This window comes from Poecile atricapillus, chromosome Z (assembly GCF_030490865.1).
Source record: "Poecile atricapillus isolate bPoeAtr1 chromosome Z, bPoeAtr1.hap1, whole genome shotgun sequence".
Taxonomy (NCBI): domain Eukaryota; kingdom Metazoa; phylum Chordata; class Aves; order Passeriformes; family Paridae; genus Poecile; species Poecile atricapillus.
The window spans coordinates 53,199,676-53,217,420 of NC_081289.1; the positions used below are offsets into that span (position 1 = coordinate 53,199,676).

At 37.1% G+C, this 17,745-nt stretch overlaps 1 protein-coding gene across 1 annotated transcript in view; it reads left to right on the forward strand.

Annotated features, from left to right (window-relative positions):
- The window catches only part of LOC131573837 (potassium voltage-gated channel subfamily D member 2), a 268,863-nt gene that overhangs the window by 168,307 nt on the left and 82,811 nt on the right, over window positions 1-17,745 (forward strand). The gene's annotated exons all lie outside the window — the stretch shown is intronic.

The following is a 17,745-nucleotide window of genomic DNA, read 5'->3' on the forward strand; positions in this document are numbered from 1 at the left end:
CCTCTGCGAGTGACTCTATGGTGAGGACCATGGGATCAGCAGCAGGAATACTTTATCTCTGTGGAGCTGGGATGCACTTTGCTACAGAAGGCAAGAGGAGTCAGATTAAGAAGGGACAAGAGAGTAGGAACGTGGAAGAAAACAAGCAAGAGTGAGGAAAGTTCATGAGCAGACACAGCAATTTGGGGTGGATAGGAAAGTGAGGGAGCAGAGGCAGGGAAAATAGTAATCAGTAAGAGGGAAAGAGATGAATAAAGAGGATAGAGGGGATAGCAAAGTGAAAAATTAGAAGAATCAACATAACAGGAGTTTCCTGGGCAGAAGTTCTAGAGGGAGTTCTAGTGGATGATGGCAGCACCTGCAGGTACACCCCACAGCATTGATATCCCACTCTGTGTTGTCTGGTGTGTTGCAGCTTTTTCTTTTTTCCCCTTTACTAAGTACAGAAGATTGAAACAAGCAGGAAAAAAACATTCCCTCACACTAAACACATAACTTCATCCAGTCAGTAGCAGACGTTGCACCCTTTGCAGTGTTTTTCACTCTTCCTTTGTCCCCATTCCCAAAGCACCTATTATTCCAGCCCTCCATCCCTGCTGACAGGCAGGGAGCATCACTGCACCAAGGGTGGGCACAGGATCTCAGCGTGCCTCTTGCTAGAAGGGCTCCAGTTTGTGTTTCATGTCAGCAACTTCTCTGGCCACAACAGTCTGCAAGCTGACCTTGAGAGAGAGGCAGCTTCTTTGATCTCTTAAACTGCAGGCCCTTCCCAGTATGTGCCTTTACCACAAATTTTTAACTGTATTTGTTGCCCTGAATTAATGAGCACACACATGCATGCTTGTCCAGTTCATCTAAATTCATATTTAATATATGAAAATATAGCTTAAATATAGCTAAATAATAATAATAATATAGCTATCTTAAATATGTAAATAAACCAGATTATAGCCAACACCAAAAGTTCCTGGTTGCACAAAATGGGAAAGGAATCCAATAGTGAACTCCAACCTTGGAGTGTACTAGGAATCAAGTTTCTTTCTGAGTTGTCATGTAGGATTTTTGGGGTTTGCCTTTGATGGGCTGACTCAGTAGCTTTTCCCTTCCCTTTATTTTTAACTGACATCCACCTGTGCCTGAAGAACAGTGACCTGCTCAGCCACCTGAGATAGCCAGACTAGGGACATCTCAGCACCTGCTTCCTCCCCACACCATTTTCATCCACATGGATCCCTTTTTCCCCCCTGATTCTGTTCATGAATGGGTTCAAACTGGTGATCAATGCAAGTGCAATAAACCTCTTCTCTGATCCTTCTTTAGAGATTTTTCCTAGTTTGCACTCCTGTTGTTTTTTTCACATGGCATTTTTTCATTGGTGTGATCCTCCTGCCTTAAATGGCTTTCCTGTGAGATCACATTGCACTCAGAACCATTACAAACACTGTAAATTGCATACCATAAAAAGTCTTCTTTGTATTACACCTTCTCAAGCACACAAGATTCAGACTGCTTTTAACATTTTAGAGAAACCATGCACCATCTGGGGCAAGGGCGTCAGATTACTTTGTCTGAACTTGCTTCCCTCTTATTTATTCTCAGTTTCATGCAACACTTCCCTGGTGTTTCATATACTGGGAAAACAATCATGATAAAAAAAATAAAATACTCAGAAGGTATGAAATGTCAAGATTAATTTTACTGTGGCAGTTTTAATCTCTTCCCTTTTGCCCTGCATATTTATGAAGTTTATTAAAAATCTTAGCTAATGCACAGATTAACATTAGGTTGCTCACTGAGTACTCAAGACCTCTCATTATGAATGAATAGCTAAACTTAATCCTCTGAAAACCAAGTAGTGCAAAAGTCAACACCCGTGTCATGAATCTATAACACTGCCTCTTTACAGAATGCTTGATGTGTATTCAAGCCTTTACCCTCATTGAAGCTCAAGACCTCAGACTTCAGGTTAAGTCGAGTACTTTACTAACATAGATTTGTGCTTAGATCAAATATAACACAAAAGGCTATCGACAGTTTGTCTGTAATTAAACCTAGCCATATAACACACAAAGCTACAGTCTGTCTATTGTTAAACCTACTCACACAAAGCTTATCACCCTCAGGAAACCATTATATCTTATTTTCTCTTGCCCCCATGACTTTTCTCAAGAAATAGTAGAAGGAAGGTGAAGGACAATACTGATGAGTCTGCTACATGCATCTTGATGTTTTCTGCAGCCAGGAGATACCATATATTTCTTTTGGGACCAAACATAAAATAAATGCCAAACATCAACCAACACCAAAACCATTTATTTCAGTGCTACTTGGCAAGCCTTTAATAGAAAGCAAAGCCTGAGTCTAGGCACAAGAATGAAATTTCTATATGAAAACCAAAGGATGCCATACACAAACATCATAACATGAAAGTAGGATTGCTAGAACACTGAAAAGTGAATGACTTAGTGTACATTTGTTTAAAAAAAAAAAAAGTTTATCGTTTTGTCTTGGTCACATGTTGGCAACTCCCAATACAAATGCTATAAATTCCCTTTTCCTGTTTAGGGGTAGAGTTGAGGCACATATAGACCACAGCTGTAAGTTGCTGACATCACTGTACATTTGAGGCTTTGAAAAAGTTTGGCAAACTTACTCACAGTTTTATGAGTTTATCCATTCTTGTAGACTCAACAGAGGTTATTACTTCTTAGGAAACTTTCCCACACTACCTTCTCAGTGTACATTATTCCTCTCCCCAGCTAGCTGTGCTTTTCTACTCAGACCTATAGACACGTGTCGTTCTCACACACACCTCCAAAAATAAACCCACAAAAAGAGTAATTTATGAAGTAAAAACTGTAGTAGAAAATTTTAAGGGTTTAAAAAGTCTTTATTTTCTTTCAAATAAATGTATGAATATATATATGTCTATGAGAGTATGCAAACACAGCAAGAAAGCAAGTCTTCATGTGTGGGCAGTGTGTTTATATGTACAGTGTGTTTTATTCCGGTTTGCATACACATTTTCAAGAGTTTAACATATTTTGTATGGCTTTAAAAATATCTGTTTTGGTATTCTATGCACTGTTCAGCCTCACACCAATGAATAATCAACAAGGGATTAAATTAAAATCCAAACAACATCTCCTGCATGTGCTGGAGGAAGTCAATGCCTTATTCTGCAAGATGTGGATGTGCCCTGTGTTTGAACTTGGCACATTGAAAGCCTATGAGTTGAATGCTGATTTTTTTTTTTCCATGGTGGGCTCTATTCAACTCCTACTAATGTCAGTGGGCACCTTTTCACTGACTTCAGTAGTGCTTTCAGCAGATTTTCAATTTCTTTGATTTTAATGCGAATGTGAAGAAATCATAAACCTAATGTTTGACCAGCTCTTTGATATGAAGTGTTTTGTACCTGTGAAGTTAATTTACTATTTACAGAATTTAAATTCAGAGCTCAAATGAATGTTATTTGCTGATACATAAACACAGTTTGACTGCTCAATGGTACAAAAATGTATTCAGCAAATCTGCTCTAGTCTTTACAACAGAGCGTTTTCTGAAAGTAAAAGGGTATTTCTTAACAAGTGAAAAAAGCTTTCACAGAAAGAAAAGTCATGTATTTATTAATTTATTCATTATGAGTCAATTTAGAGATCTGGAACAATTTTAAGATTTTTAAGCTTTTCCTTTTTTAAAAAGAAGTATTATGCTAGCTCAGTCTTAAGACTACAGAAAATCTGAACACATATATCCATTTATATCCATTCACATCTATTAAGTTAAAGCTTTAATATATTTTTTTATGAGGCAAAATTACTTAGAATATAAAGAATCTGAAAAAAAAATTTCATCTTAGTGACAAATTACAAGAAATGAGTTAAATCACCTGTTCAATTGCATGGAGTACTCTGATCCTCTCTGCAGTTAATATCACTGACATGCAGGGCAATAAAAGTTAAACAATTGGATTGTAATGATTTATTCTCAAGTTCATATCCAGAGTTTCAACCATGTGCCTGCCATTAATGTTAATAGGGGTTACACAGCCAAAGCCAATTTAATCAAGAACATTTTCCAGACTTAGAAACCTGTCATATGACAGAACATGCATTTTTGTTTTACTAATGAGATTATGGTTTGCAGTAGAAATTCACTGTGTCTTAATGTGAGCAAAAAGAAGTAGGAGGAAGCATACACAACAGATGCTGGGAAGATTGTTATTGCAAGGAACGAATTTTCACCACCATGCAGGTTTTGGCTGGGTAATTTTCTTCCTAGTAGTTGATAGAGTAGAGTGCTTTTGATTTTTTATGAGAATAGTGTTGATAACACAGGATTATAGAATTGCAGATTAAGTTTGGAAGGGGCCTACACACTGATATTTGAGTTGTTGCTGAGCAGCGATTAGATTAAGTCAAGAAATTTTCAGCTTCTCACACCACCCCACCAGTGAGGAGGCTGGGGATGCACAAGAAGCTGTGATGATGACCCAAGGATAGAGACATGACCTAAACAGGCCAAAGGGATATAGCATCATGCTCAGTATAGTAATTAGGATGAAAGTTGGCCAGGGGCAGCTCAGGGACTGGCTGGGCATCAGTCAATGAGTGGTTAGCAATTGCATTGTGCTTGATTATTCCAATTCTTTTATCATTACTATTACTGCTACTGTCTCTGTCCTAATAAAGTGACTTTTTCTCAACCCACAAATTTTACTTTTTTTTTTCCCAATTCCCTCCCCCATCCCACTGCAGGGGATGGGGGAGGAGTGAGCAGCTGTGTAGTCTTAAGCTACCTGCTGGTTAAACCATGACAACCACTAACAGCATGTTCTCCACGCTTCACCCACAAAAATGCACTTGATGGGAAGGAAACAGGACTCTGAAGCTGATGATTCAGACAAAGCTTAGCACAACCAAGTCTTTTGAGACCAATGTGCCCAAGTTAAAATTGTGCAAGCTCTTCCACCTATTTGAGGTACAGTGAGAAACAGTAATTCTGTTAATAACAGAAGCAATCTTTTATCTTTGTTTTGTTTTGATTTGCTCTTTCATAGAGTAAAAAAGTACCTTGCTGGGGTTGTCTAATATGCAGGAAGACTTGAAATAGCTTTGTGAAGCAGTGTGAGATCCTATTCCCTTCTTCCTTCTTGAGCTGTTTAGGCTGACAGGAGACCAGTTTTCAATTGCAACCCAACAACTCATTATGAGCCCAGACTGCAGCAGCTGTGGCTGAAAGGGAGCAGACCTGGACCAGAGCTAGGTGCATTGAAAGGAATGACTGGCTACTGAGGAGGTCCCCAGCTGATCTTCCTCAGCACCTTCTTAGAGCTGGTGCAGACAGGACTCATGGATGTGAGACATGATGCCTCTTTAAAATTACCACCTTGCTCAGAAACTTGAGGTGAATTCCTAGCAATGGTGCTCATTCTGTGTGGTGCAGGAAGGGAAAAGTAGAGGAGTGAGAAATGTGTGTACTCATCACTTAGCAAAGCCACCTGGCAGCACAGGAAAAGAACTGTTGACAGGTCTGCTTCGTGGTGGAGTTGGGACTGCAGAAATTATTGATCTGTGTTGCAAACAACTTTAACTACTTTGGGGGAAAGATGGTACCAAAATATGATCTTGTTTTCTTCCCTGAATTACAGTTTGGAATGAAGTTTCATTTGCAAAACTTCCTGTCAAAGAGGGGAAAAAATACTATCTGCATCAAACTATTATTCCTGTGTCCTTCTGTCCAAACTACTGGAATTTTTTTTTATGTTTCACCTTACAAAAACAACCTTCAAATATGTCTTTGTATGGACATGATTTCCAAATTGTTAATGCTGCAAACTCTAAAATATTCCAAAGCAGAAGGAACATAAAATGCGTAATACCATTTTCCTAAGCTGATAATCTAACTAATCCAATTTAATCAGCCAAGAATATTTCCATAACATTAAACAATTAACACTGTAATGCCAATACCCTCTTTTTTTTTCTCAAAGAAAAGAGAAAATGGAATGCAATGTTCCATTAACCTATCTTGGATATATTAAACTATGAAATTAACTAAAAAAGGAGTGAATTGTCTTGTAAAGTCAGCAAGAGTTTCTTACGGTGTCAATCGTGCTTTAATTCATAAATCCCTTGACTACATCCTGGAGCTGGTTGAAAACATTCATATGAATTTTAAGTAATATGAGGCATTAACTTTCTAGGTTCACTGTAGAAGGTTATAGATTATATATAGACTGTAGAAGATTAAACACGAGCTCATTTGATAACTCTAATCTGAAAAAAAAGCAAAGGCTTAACAGCTTTTCAGACTAATTAGAAAAAAAAATGTCTGACAGGCTGATAGAACTTCCCTGAGTGTTTCCCTGTTTCGTTCTTTTTTTCCCCAGCATTGTACAAAAGTCTTCCAATCATTTTTTACCCTAGGTTATATCCAGATTCATAAGCAAACCCTTTTTATATGTAGCAGTAATATATGGTTGGAACCTCAAAGACTGAAAAATGTTGACTACACTTATAACATTAACCAGGCGGCAATCACTGAACAATTGTGGCTGAACAAGGACTCTCCACCAACTGTCTCCCTAAAAAGCCTTCCAAAAGTTGTGTTTTAAAGACAAAGAGCATTTTAATTGAATCAGGCAACCTTTTCTCTTCAAACTGCTGACGGAGGCCAATGGTGTCAGCTATCAGATGTACAGTCGTTACGTTGACGAACAAACAAGCTGTGCTCTGACTCTACAGCTTTCACCTCTGTGTTTATATAAAACATCTTTGCAGCTGTGATAAAACAGCAAAAATCTCCCTGCGTCCTCATCCACACTTCACACTGGTCTGCATTTCACCAGTTAGAATTGTATACATTTTTATGATTGTACTTTATCCTGACATCAGATATGCACAGAGCAGACATTTCATCAGCGTTCCATTAATGTACACCATGGCTTGCTTTGCTCTCCTCTGCAGGTGAATGCCTAAGATAAGTCATATCCTTATATGTCCAAAAGTGAAGGAATCTGTGTTTCTCTTTGCTGGCAGTCCAACCAAGAGCATGTCCTATTTTATGCATCTGCTCAACAGCTCCTGACAGAAATACTCAGTTAGTATTTACACTTACTGATACCTAACATATATTTTAAAGGAAGGTTTAAGTCTCATTAAGTCTACTTGTAAAAAAAAACCCTGAACTGTACCTTATTAGGTGAAAATGAAAAGTTTTGTCACACTATTCTGACAGTTCTCATGTCAGGGACTTCATGTACGAGCCTCCCAGCATTCCTGGAAATCTGAGTGATTTTCTGCTCACCCACTTTGGCCCACAGCCCAGATGACCTGTCCACGAAACCCCCAGAAGCTGGGGCTACGCAGCTGCCTGTGATGGCCCAAAAGGGTTTCTCAGAGTTAGTCAGGGAGATTATTCCACTTGTAGGGCTTCATTTCCCTTTTAGGAATTACTGCAAGGTTTAGGCCTATGTGGTAGTTAAAGTAGTTACCCATAACTACTGATTTTAAGTCTTGCCATTACAACTGTATCATGGCTGCGATCAGGGCTTTTTCTTCTGCCGAAGGAATTTACAGAGCAGAACTTCTGCAGGTTGTGAAGGAAGATAATAAGTGTGAGAAATAGGAAGGCATTGAATGGAGTATTCCTCACCTCAGTATGGAGACAGGCAAGTATGCAGAAATGTTATTTTTTTTTTAATTGCTGAGACGTAAATCTTCAGAAGTATAGCTTGTAGCTTAGAACATAATCACTCACTCTCCTCTCCCTGTTTTAGTGTCAGCATAAAGAAAATTGTGCAATAACACAGCAGGTGTTAAACATAATAATGTTCTACACTAGAAAAACCTTTGACTAGTAACTAAATTAAGAGGAAATTGATGGAAAAGATCTAACTGCTCTCCTGAATATCCAGATCTGAATGATGATAAAGAATGCTAGTTCATTCCTCCCATTTAGTTTAGGTAAATGAGTTTCTGGGATCTGACACAATTATTCTATTTCATTTCTGGAGATAACTTGGAACATGTCTAGATATGAAGAGATGCCAAAACACCCTAACTGAGACATTCATTTTTAATGCTCAACTTCTCTGCTGAGCAATTTGGTTTATACGATGCAGAGATCAGTAATTATTAGAACTCCATGAGCAGCTCTCTACTTTTCTTTGAAATTCCCTTTGTGTCCCTTGCTGCATTTAGACCAGTATGGATCTTTATAAGGCTGAAAACTTGTTTTTTAGATTGTTTTGTGGATTTCATTAATACCCCCAGCTGTTCTGATTTTCAATTTACTGTTGTATATAGAAGCCTTTGCACTGAATGAAACCCTGCAGAATGTCTGAAACTGAATTGCATAGAGGCAGCCCATACTTTCTCCATCTGTGTGATGGAGAAATAAAACTGGTAGTATTTTAACATGAAGAAATGTTTTAACATGAAGCTCCTGTTTGTAATACACCATCTTCCTTTGCCTCAGATTGCCTCAAAGACTGGCCAGGGTCCATCCATTTGAAAAATGTACAAGGAACTGTCCAACGTCCTTACTGATATGTTCTTGGAAATCTACATTGATATAAGATGATTGGAATAAATGCATGTGCATTGCTTATAATTGTATTGTGAAAAGCTCCAAGTACCTACAGATTGTTGGTTTTTTTTAATTCCTTTAAGAAAATTTGTTGTCTCCATATTCATTCACTTAGCTGTCATTAGATTTACTCCACCATTTTAATGTAGAGGTGGCAGCTATATACTTCACTCTGTGGGAATCTGTCACTTATGCAAGTGATCTCTCATGCATAACATATGTTTACTATTTTACATGCTAACCTTTAGTATACTGGATGAACATTGATTTAACTGCAGATAAGATTCCAGAACAGTAAATCACTTTAGGAAAACAGCAAAATAGACAAATGACTAGACATGAAGGATATAGGAATCTTGGTGATTGATTCCACCTTCCTGAACAGTGCAGTATGACTAAATGCTGAATTACTTTCTATCTCCTTTCAGAAGCCTTTGTTTACATTTCTAGGCTGAATAGATCCTTAACTGGGGTCCTTCTGGGTGGTGTTTGAGGCTGGCCTGGCTCTCCCAGAGAGCAGTGGACATGGAAGCACAGACTGCCTAGAGAATCTAGGTCCTTTCTGAGTGGAGTGCAGACTTCATTAGCTTTGAATTTCACACAGTCTCTTAAATGCCCGTTCAAAAAAACCTCATTTTATAGTGGTAAATTGTGTTTTAAAAATACATAGACAGAGTTGCAATTATGTAGCAAAATTGATAAGATGCTCATAACTACTAAATAATAAAACATTGGTGTAAACTTATCACCTTTTATTTCATATGTTGTGCCGTGACCTGAAATTATGTTCTGTTTTTTCATTTTTGCAGGCTCTCATAAATGTCTTTTTAAGTATCTAGTACACAGTATCTTGATTTGCTAATGAAACAAACATCTTGCTATTCCAGGAACTGTTTTCTTGTTCTCTGTGTCCATAACTTTATAGCTTTTGTGTATGACAAAAATATCATGATGAGCTGCTTTTTTTTTTTTTTTTATGTAATGTCTAGTTAATAACTGCACTAGCCTTCATTTGTCACCTGTAGAACTGAGCAGAGAGTTGCAGTAGTCTTTCAAAAAAATGCTGGAATCCCATTATGAATCAATCTCTGCATTACAGAATGAGACTCCTGTGTATACTTCAGCGAAGAATTCGTGGAAGCAGAAAACTACCTGTTCTCCCCCAGGGTAATGAGGCTCTGGTGCCTCATTCGTTATTGCTTATCACTCAAAGCATAGACTAAGGAAAGAGTAAAAAATATTGAATAAGCTGCAGAAGAAATAAGCACATCAGAAACTATTTCATCGGCACTCTATTGAGATGTTTAGCAGAGCTCTTACTTGGTCTTTCTACTCAGAAAAAAAAAGACCACTGCAAAAAAATAATACTAGAGACACAAACTACTGTTAGTTTTCTTTTAGCAAGTAAGAATAAACCAAAGCCAAAACAAGTATTTCTACAACGGAGAAGGAAAGAACTAATGGATCTCAAACTTGTATTGATATATGTATGCATGTTTATTTATTTATTCCAAATTTATTCCATGTATGTGCATGCATATGTAAATATGCTTGTAATTAGGAAGGGTACTGCTCCATCTCTGGTAAATCTTATGTTCCTGGGGGAATATGCACTTTTTAACTGTGTTCCAGCAGACTCAGGAAAATGGGCTGACTTCTACTGAGAAGGATGTGTGTATTCTCAGAGGGCATACATGGATATATGCACAATACTTCCTAAAGACTGGCAGGTCTTTCCAAGTGCTGCTTTTGATTCAACTGGTGTCATTATAACTATGATAATCATGATTAAAACAGGGAGCTGTGAACCACAGACAGTGCATGTCCTTGAACCTGGCACTGGAGCACTCATATCCAGTGTGGGACAATAATTAACAGTGCAGGTGAGGATTTCACAATGCCAGATATGGATGGCTCTCCACTTCGATGACGTGTAACATCTTATCTGAGAATTGTTAAAGTTTTTCCCTAATTCAAGCTTCAGAGAGAAAATAGGAAGTAAGGAGATGTATTAATTATACCTGAATAAGGTTATGTAAGGGGAAAGAGACATATTTTATCCATGCATTTTCAGGATACCTTCTGTACAGATAGGAATAAGCAAGTTTTATGTGGCAGTTTGCAGAGACATGTTGACACAGATTAAGATGCAGAGAGGGAATTTGCACAGCCAACAGAGCACTCCACAAATACTAATAGAGAGCTCAAGGCAGTAACAACCTGGCATGGATATCTTAGAGTTTTGCTTTTTTTATACTGGTTATTTTCCTATTTCTGATGTGATTTTATCAGCTTCATTTATGCTTGTGCCTGAAGTGTGTCAATGGCTCATTCTCATTAGTGTTTCTCATGTCAGCCCACTATAAAGTCATGCATGATGGCATTGTTGTTTAATAAGCCCCACAGTGTGAATACCTTGCCTGCTGTGGAAGGATGGTAAACAATCTTGCATCAAATTTATCTTGCTATGCAAAGCTCAGGCAATAACCTATATGGTGTCCTTTTATAGGGCACTACCATTTTATTTTTTGCAGTTTTGGAAAAAAAAAGCAGGGTGATGAATAAACAGATTGAACAGAGTATCAGAAATAGATATGCAAAATTAGAACCCAGTCAGAAAACATAAAGAATTAGTAAATTAATTTCTCCAACAGCAGAAATCCCACAATATTTCCAGACGTTGTATAGAATCTTTATTTTTAACCTATGAAGAGTAGATAGAACAACAAAAATAGGCTATCTGGGACTAATCAAGCCCATGAAAATTACCAAGGCAACTAGAAATGGAAAAAAAAGTGGTCTTTTCTAGTGTATAGCACTCCTATTTATGACTGTTTCTATACAGCACATTTTCTTATCATTTTTTTTTTTTAAATTCTATTTGTATGTAAATAGATTTAAAAATCCACCTTGGGAACCAGTACAGTATACATTTGGAAAAAACAGACTGATGTTTTCTATCTGATAACCTGTAAACTTGTAATACATTAATATATACAAACATCAGATAAAATATGTGCAATGTATATATACACAATCTAAATCTCCTGTCAGAATTATATGAAACCACAGGTAAAAATGGTGTGTAAATGTTTGATTCACATTTGGGGGAATGCAATAATTTTGCATTTGAATTCTCATCAAAAAGAGAAATTCTATGATCAGTGTAGAAATGGTGAAATATGGCCCTTAAAGTAACCATTAATGTTTCATCCTTAATAATTAAGTCACTTTATAATTATTGTAGATGGCCGTATAAAGTGCAAAGCATGCAGCAGCTGTATCAAATTATACAATGATGCTATTTCAGTATCAAGAAAGGGTACATTACTAAGAACTAATTTTTATGCTAGCAATGTTATGGAAAAAGTAAATCAAAATAAATATTTAATAAACATTTGGTTTGGCCTCATGTATTAGAACATAAATGCACTTTATATATGTCTTCAGATGTTTGTTGCAATAATGTGTGTGCCATTTTAATGAGCAGAGCTGTCACACTGGTAAATTTGACTGGTTTTCTTCAAAATTTTTAACTGAAAGGATTACATTTGTTTTCTGTTCTCTTGCAGTAGGGAATCCAGGTGTCTCAGTTTTTTAAGTGAAGCTGCCCTATTACAGCCTACCTAAGGATGCTCTGGTTAGAGTTTAATCCAAGGGCTGATGAAGTTCAAGATCACTCAGGTGTGATGTTGACTGTGGTTATTTGATAGCCAGATGGTTTCACAGAAGAGCCCAGAGTGCCCATTAAGAAACACTGGATGAACTGATTATAGGACCCAGTTCTTTACTGTCAGATCCAACCTTTATCATAACAAATTTGCCTACATTTCACAGTGAGGAACTTGGGCTTTGGGTTTGTTTCATATTTTTCTGATTAATCATTCTGATTATTCAGCTAGTTAGAAACATAGCTTTAAGCCTAGATTGACTCATAGTTTATATCCATTTGTTGTTTTTCTTATATGATCCTTTTGTTTTAATAATTATTTACCCCTTCCAGTGTTTACCCTATTATGCTTTAGTGGCATCGTGTTTCTCCTCAGTCGCTTTCCCTGCTAGAAATAAAAGGAACTGGCTCTTGATCTGTAGGAGGCTCTGGACTCCATTGACTAGCCCAATAGCTCAGCCCTAGTTTTGTCTCTGAATTTATCTTTTTTGACACATGATCATACCTGCACACATAACCGTGCTCAAATCACCTATGACAGTGGCAAATGATGTTCTACTTCTTTTACTTAAACCAGCTATTGACTATATTTCAACCATGTGACAGCATTAGCCAAATCCCTTTTGATAACAGTGTATCTACAAGATCTTTTTTCTCTTTAGTCACCCCCTAGCTGCTGAGGTGCTAGATCTTGATAGAATTTTCTGTCTCTTTTCTGTAAGTGTATGTCTTGGCAAGTAGCATTATTGATTTTGATCTCTCCCAGTGTAGGTTTGGACATAGTGTCCCTATGTTATCCTAGTTCTTTCCTTGACAGTGCTTCTCAACTTTCTGTATTTCTCAACTTTCTATCACAATCAGCTACAGTGCAGCAGTGTAGCATGTTCAAAAAAAGCCCAGAATTAAAACCAACAAAACCCAACAATAGGGAATTTGGCATATAAATCTTTCTTTGGAAAATTACTCAGTTCATTTCTGTAAAGGTACCAAAGGTATCCAAAGATGAAAAAGTAATGGCATTTTCAAAAATTCTCTGACAGTCACTGTCCATCATTTGACAAGATATTAGGATTTGGTTTGCAAACAGTATCAATATCTTGTAACACTTTGGAAATGGCTTTCCAAATGGTAGAAGTCATCAGTAGGAACATTTGCTCAACCCTGCTTACAGTTCTGACAGGGGAGAAACACAAATTTCCCATCCTGCCAAGCAATTTTGTGTCACACCAGGATGCTTTGGCTCATGTTACTGTCTCCTGTGCATCTTATTCTGAGAATCCCTGGGGAAAACTTGTCTGGGATAGGGTTCCACTAGATGTAAAACATAGAAGTCCATCTGTTCATTTAGCCCCTGATTTAGTGCCTTCAAGATTTTTCTTTCTCTTTTGAAGTCCTTAAAAACATTCAAACTGTGAATATGAATTTCAAAAAGTGAAGATATCAGTGTACAAGTCACAGCATTTTAATTTCTTGTGCTTGGTCTGGGTTTGGTTCTTTGAGTTTGACCTGAGAAGTGTCCTGAACCAGCATTGCTGTTTCCTGGCTAAGACATGGTCCTGTAGTACTAACAAATGCTCATTAGATAAAGCTATTAGGAAATATCTTAAATGGTGATTGAAATTAACAGACTTGACTCCACTCTTTCCACAAAAAAACAGGTAAAAACCTGTTCCTTTCTGTCTACCAGTTGTTAGAAATCAGCATTTTCCATACAGCCCATTATTAGGCTGATAACAAGGCCATGCTCAGCTTAGAAAAGCTGATCTCTTTCCAGCATTTTGTTAAAGGGTGTAAAACTGTAGATAACAGTGGTTCAAGATTCAAGTTTTAAATTAGACTCAAACCTGGAAACAAGCGTAGGTCTAACCAACAGGGTCAACTTACCTGCACCATGCAGGAGACTGATGGCAGCCAGAAGGGTATTTGAAGCTAACAGGAAGTAGAGGGATGTCACTCCGTCATGTTTATGCTGTACAGCTACCTGTGATTAAACTATTCCACTTATCTCACTGAACAGGTATGTGATTCAGAAGTGTGAGAATTGGACAGCACAGCATTTGTAAGAGGAAAAAGTAATTTAAAGATGAAATATTAAGGCTTAAAATATACATCAAGGGTGTCAGTAAAAAATATCTGACAATGGGATTAGTTGATCTTTTACCATAAAACATCATAGTATAATATCTAAAGTGATGAGTGGCAGATAAGCAAAAATAAAGCATTTCTATTAAGACAAAGAAAAAGTGCTGTAGTAAAAATGCATCCTGGCCCAGGGTACTCTGCTCATTATTCAGTAACTTAAACTGAGAATGGAGAAAGCTCCTTATTGTAGAGCATCATCTTAAGAAGATATTTTGTCTCTAGGATTTTTGAGTGATTTTTTTTTTTATCTTATTACAAGTCTGTTTGCAAAGAATACATATTATTTCATTCTTTTGTTGCCATACAGTTTAGTTTCTCATTTCCTGCTATGCAGTAATCATTAAAACAGTATTAGTGGAACATTGTGAAAGTGCCCTTTAGGTGAATGGATTTCTCTAGTATATCCCTGTGTACAACTCCATTGAGTTGTTTTTAGGTATACAGGAATTTAAAACCAAAGCAGCTGCATCAGGAAATTTCATTGTTATGTAGGAAAAAAACAGTTGATAAAAATGCCATCACTTCAGGTATCCCATTGAAAGTCTAAGCCATTTATAGTTCAAACAAGAAACATGACCCTAAGATTCACAATCACTACACACACAGGTCATGTGTGGCTCATTTTCAAATGTCTATCCTATAAGTACCTTGTAAGGAATCCTTCTATGACATTTGGCAATCTAAATTTTCTGCTCCTTTCCATAAATTTCTCATTCAGCAGGAGGGCTCTAATTGAGTCATAACTGAAGCATGCAATAATTAACATTTCTTCAGTCATATCTTCAAGGTGGTTATTACAGTAAGAAACTTTCTTGTCCTATTCATCAGGTGCACTGTTTCTAAGCATTCAGTCACATGAGCTTATTCACATTTGCTTCTTTGAGTGGCAACAATCACTGCCAGTGTAAACTCAATACAACTATGAGACAGTGATCTGCTTCTATTTTGGCTTGCAAATCATTTGCAAAATTGTTAACTAATTAGTAAATTCTCTATTACAGTTTATCTGTCAGCCAATAATAAAAGAACTATTAATTTTCTGATCAAGTGAAAAATTTTTCCTTCTCTTTGTTTACAGAGCAAAATCTGGTTTTGCTTACACCTCAAGGAAACACAAAATTGCACATGCAAAGTAGGAAGGGTTTCTTTCAAGAATAGGAACATGTAACTCACTGATGTGCATATCTGCAAATGGTATCAGTAGAATTAATCATTAAACAGTAATGCTAATTTTTTTTATAAAACCATGTTGATCATGATAAAGTGTGAAATTCTTATTTTAGAAACTTTACAGTCATGATAACCGTCTTTCTAAGCTGTGTTGCAGAACTTCTGTGTTTCATTACATTACATTAAGTCCTCCCATCCTGCACAAGTAGAGAAAATCCATCTCTATGTACGGAACAACATAACAGAAACTAATTTATCTTAAATCTTTCTTATTTTTAAAAAAGACTTTTATCTACTCTTCTATCTATTTTGTCTAACCCATGTGGTGATGTCAAGATATTTCAAGCAATATTAATTAGTTAATAAACTCAGGAAACACACTAGAGTCTAGTTTATTTGTAAAACCAGTACAGATAGTCCTGATTTACCAGGCTGTCTCAACACCTTGTGGTAGTCAGAAGATAGAATTCTGCATGCCAGCATAGTCCTTATGAGATGGATAGACATAACTCTTACACTACGGAATAATTGCCCTTCTCCTCACCTCTTCTCTGCCTGCAATATCCAGTGTCAGGAGAAAATGTTATTCTAATCAGAGGTTTGGAAGGGAGATTAGGGAAATGGAGATACCCTGTACCACCAATGCATTTGAGCATAAACATACTGATTCTTTTTCTTTCCCTTGTGTCAGAACTGCTGCGAATTAATATCTTGGACTAAGGCAAGGACCAGAAAGCTCTGTACTCTGTTACCAGTTCCTTCACCCCAAAATTCTGCCTTTTGGGTAAGACACAGGCCTGTTCTCCATGAGGTTAGCATGCCCTTCTTATATGTCCATTAAGTTATTCAAAAAGGATTCTGCATTCTGTAAAGCTCTTACGTGGTAACGTCCCTCAGCAGTTGGGGTTTGCATACACAAAGAAGGTGGTAAGCCAGTTCTGAGGTGAGTGATATTTCCTGACAGGGAAATAATACATTGATAATAGGGTTCAGTTCTAAGTGTTCACTTGGCTCGGGACCACAAGTCATGGAATGCCATTGTGGTGTATTTCTTAAAACAATCACGTGCATCCTACCCTCTTACAGATGCCTGCACTTTAATCTAAATGAAACTTGCAGTCCTGCGTAAACAGTGTTATGTATAGGGAGGTTGATTTCTTAAAGAGCCAAAAGACTGTTATTTTAACCACTAATTGATGTTTTCCTCACTTGATAGATTTTCATGTTGTAAGAAGACTCCTTTCCTTTCAATCTGATGTCAGCTGAATCCAGCAAGTACTGTATTCTGTTTATATCAGGCTTCTACATGATTCATTTGAACTTATTTTTTAAATATTATATTGTCAATATGTGATAACTTGAAAATGTCTCCCTTTAAAAAAATTAATTGCCAAAAGTAAATCTGTCCAGTTTCATACATCTTGAAATAAATCAAAAAACACAATGGAAGTCACACTTTCCAATTTATGAATTATTATTGCATTTGCATGACTTTTACAAAGAAATATTTTTAAAGTATGAGGAATGGTACAGACAATAAGGATATTGCCAAACACAGGGAACTGTTTGTTCACTTTTAGGTTCAGGAAGAGAGATTGATTTCCCTTGCAAGGAAAATGAAGTCTAGTTTTTAAAGACTCACAATCTGTGCCAGAGATAAAGTCCTTAAGAGTAAGGGCTGTACTGTGTTTCATTTCTGCACAAGATGAGTAGAACAGGAGTGTATAGCTTCATCTTTTCAGCTCTGTGTTAACTGCCATGCCATGTATTTGCAAAGAGAAGAACAAGGGAGTGGTGCAAAAGAAGTGAGTAAAGGGTCTGGTAGAAATGGAGGTCTGAATTCATTGTGTTTGACTTCACTGAACCCCTAAATTAGGAGGCAGGTGGCTCTAGGTTCCTTTACAATCAATGGATGGAGGCAGAAACCTCTAGAAGGCAATTCAACCCACTTCAGTAAGTGATTTGGAACTTGCTGCCTTCACTCTATGGTAATACTGAGCTTGCTTGACCATGCCAAGGCTGTGGAACAGAATTCAAACTTCACCCAATGCCTTTGTGTAGTCATCGTGTTGAAGGTATATTGTATACCTGCTTAGAAATGAGTTGCATCCTGGCCTACAGAAGTGATCCAGTAAATACTGACAGGAAATAGATTCCATATGATTTGT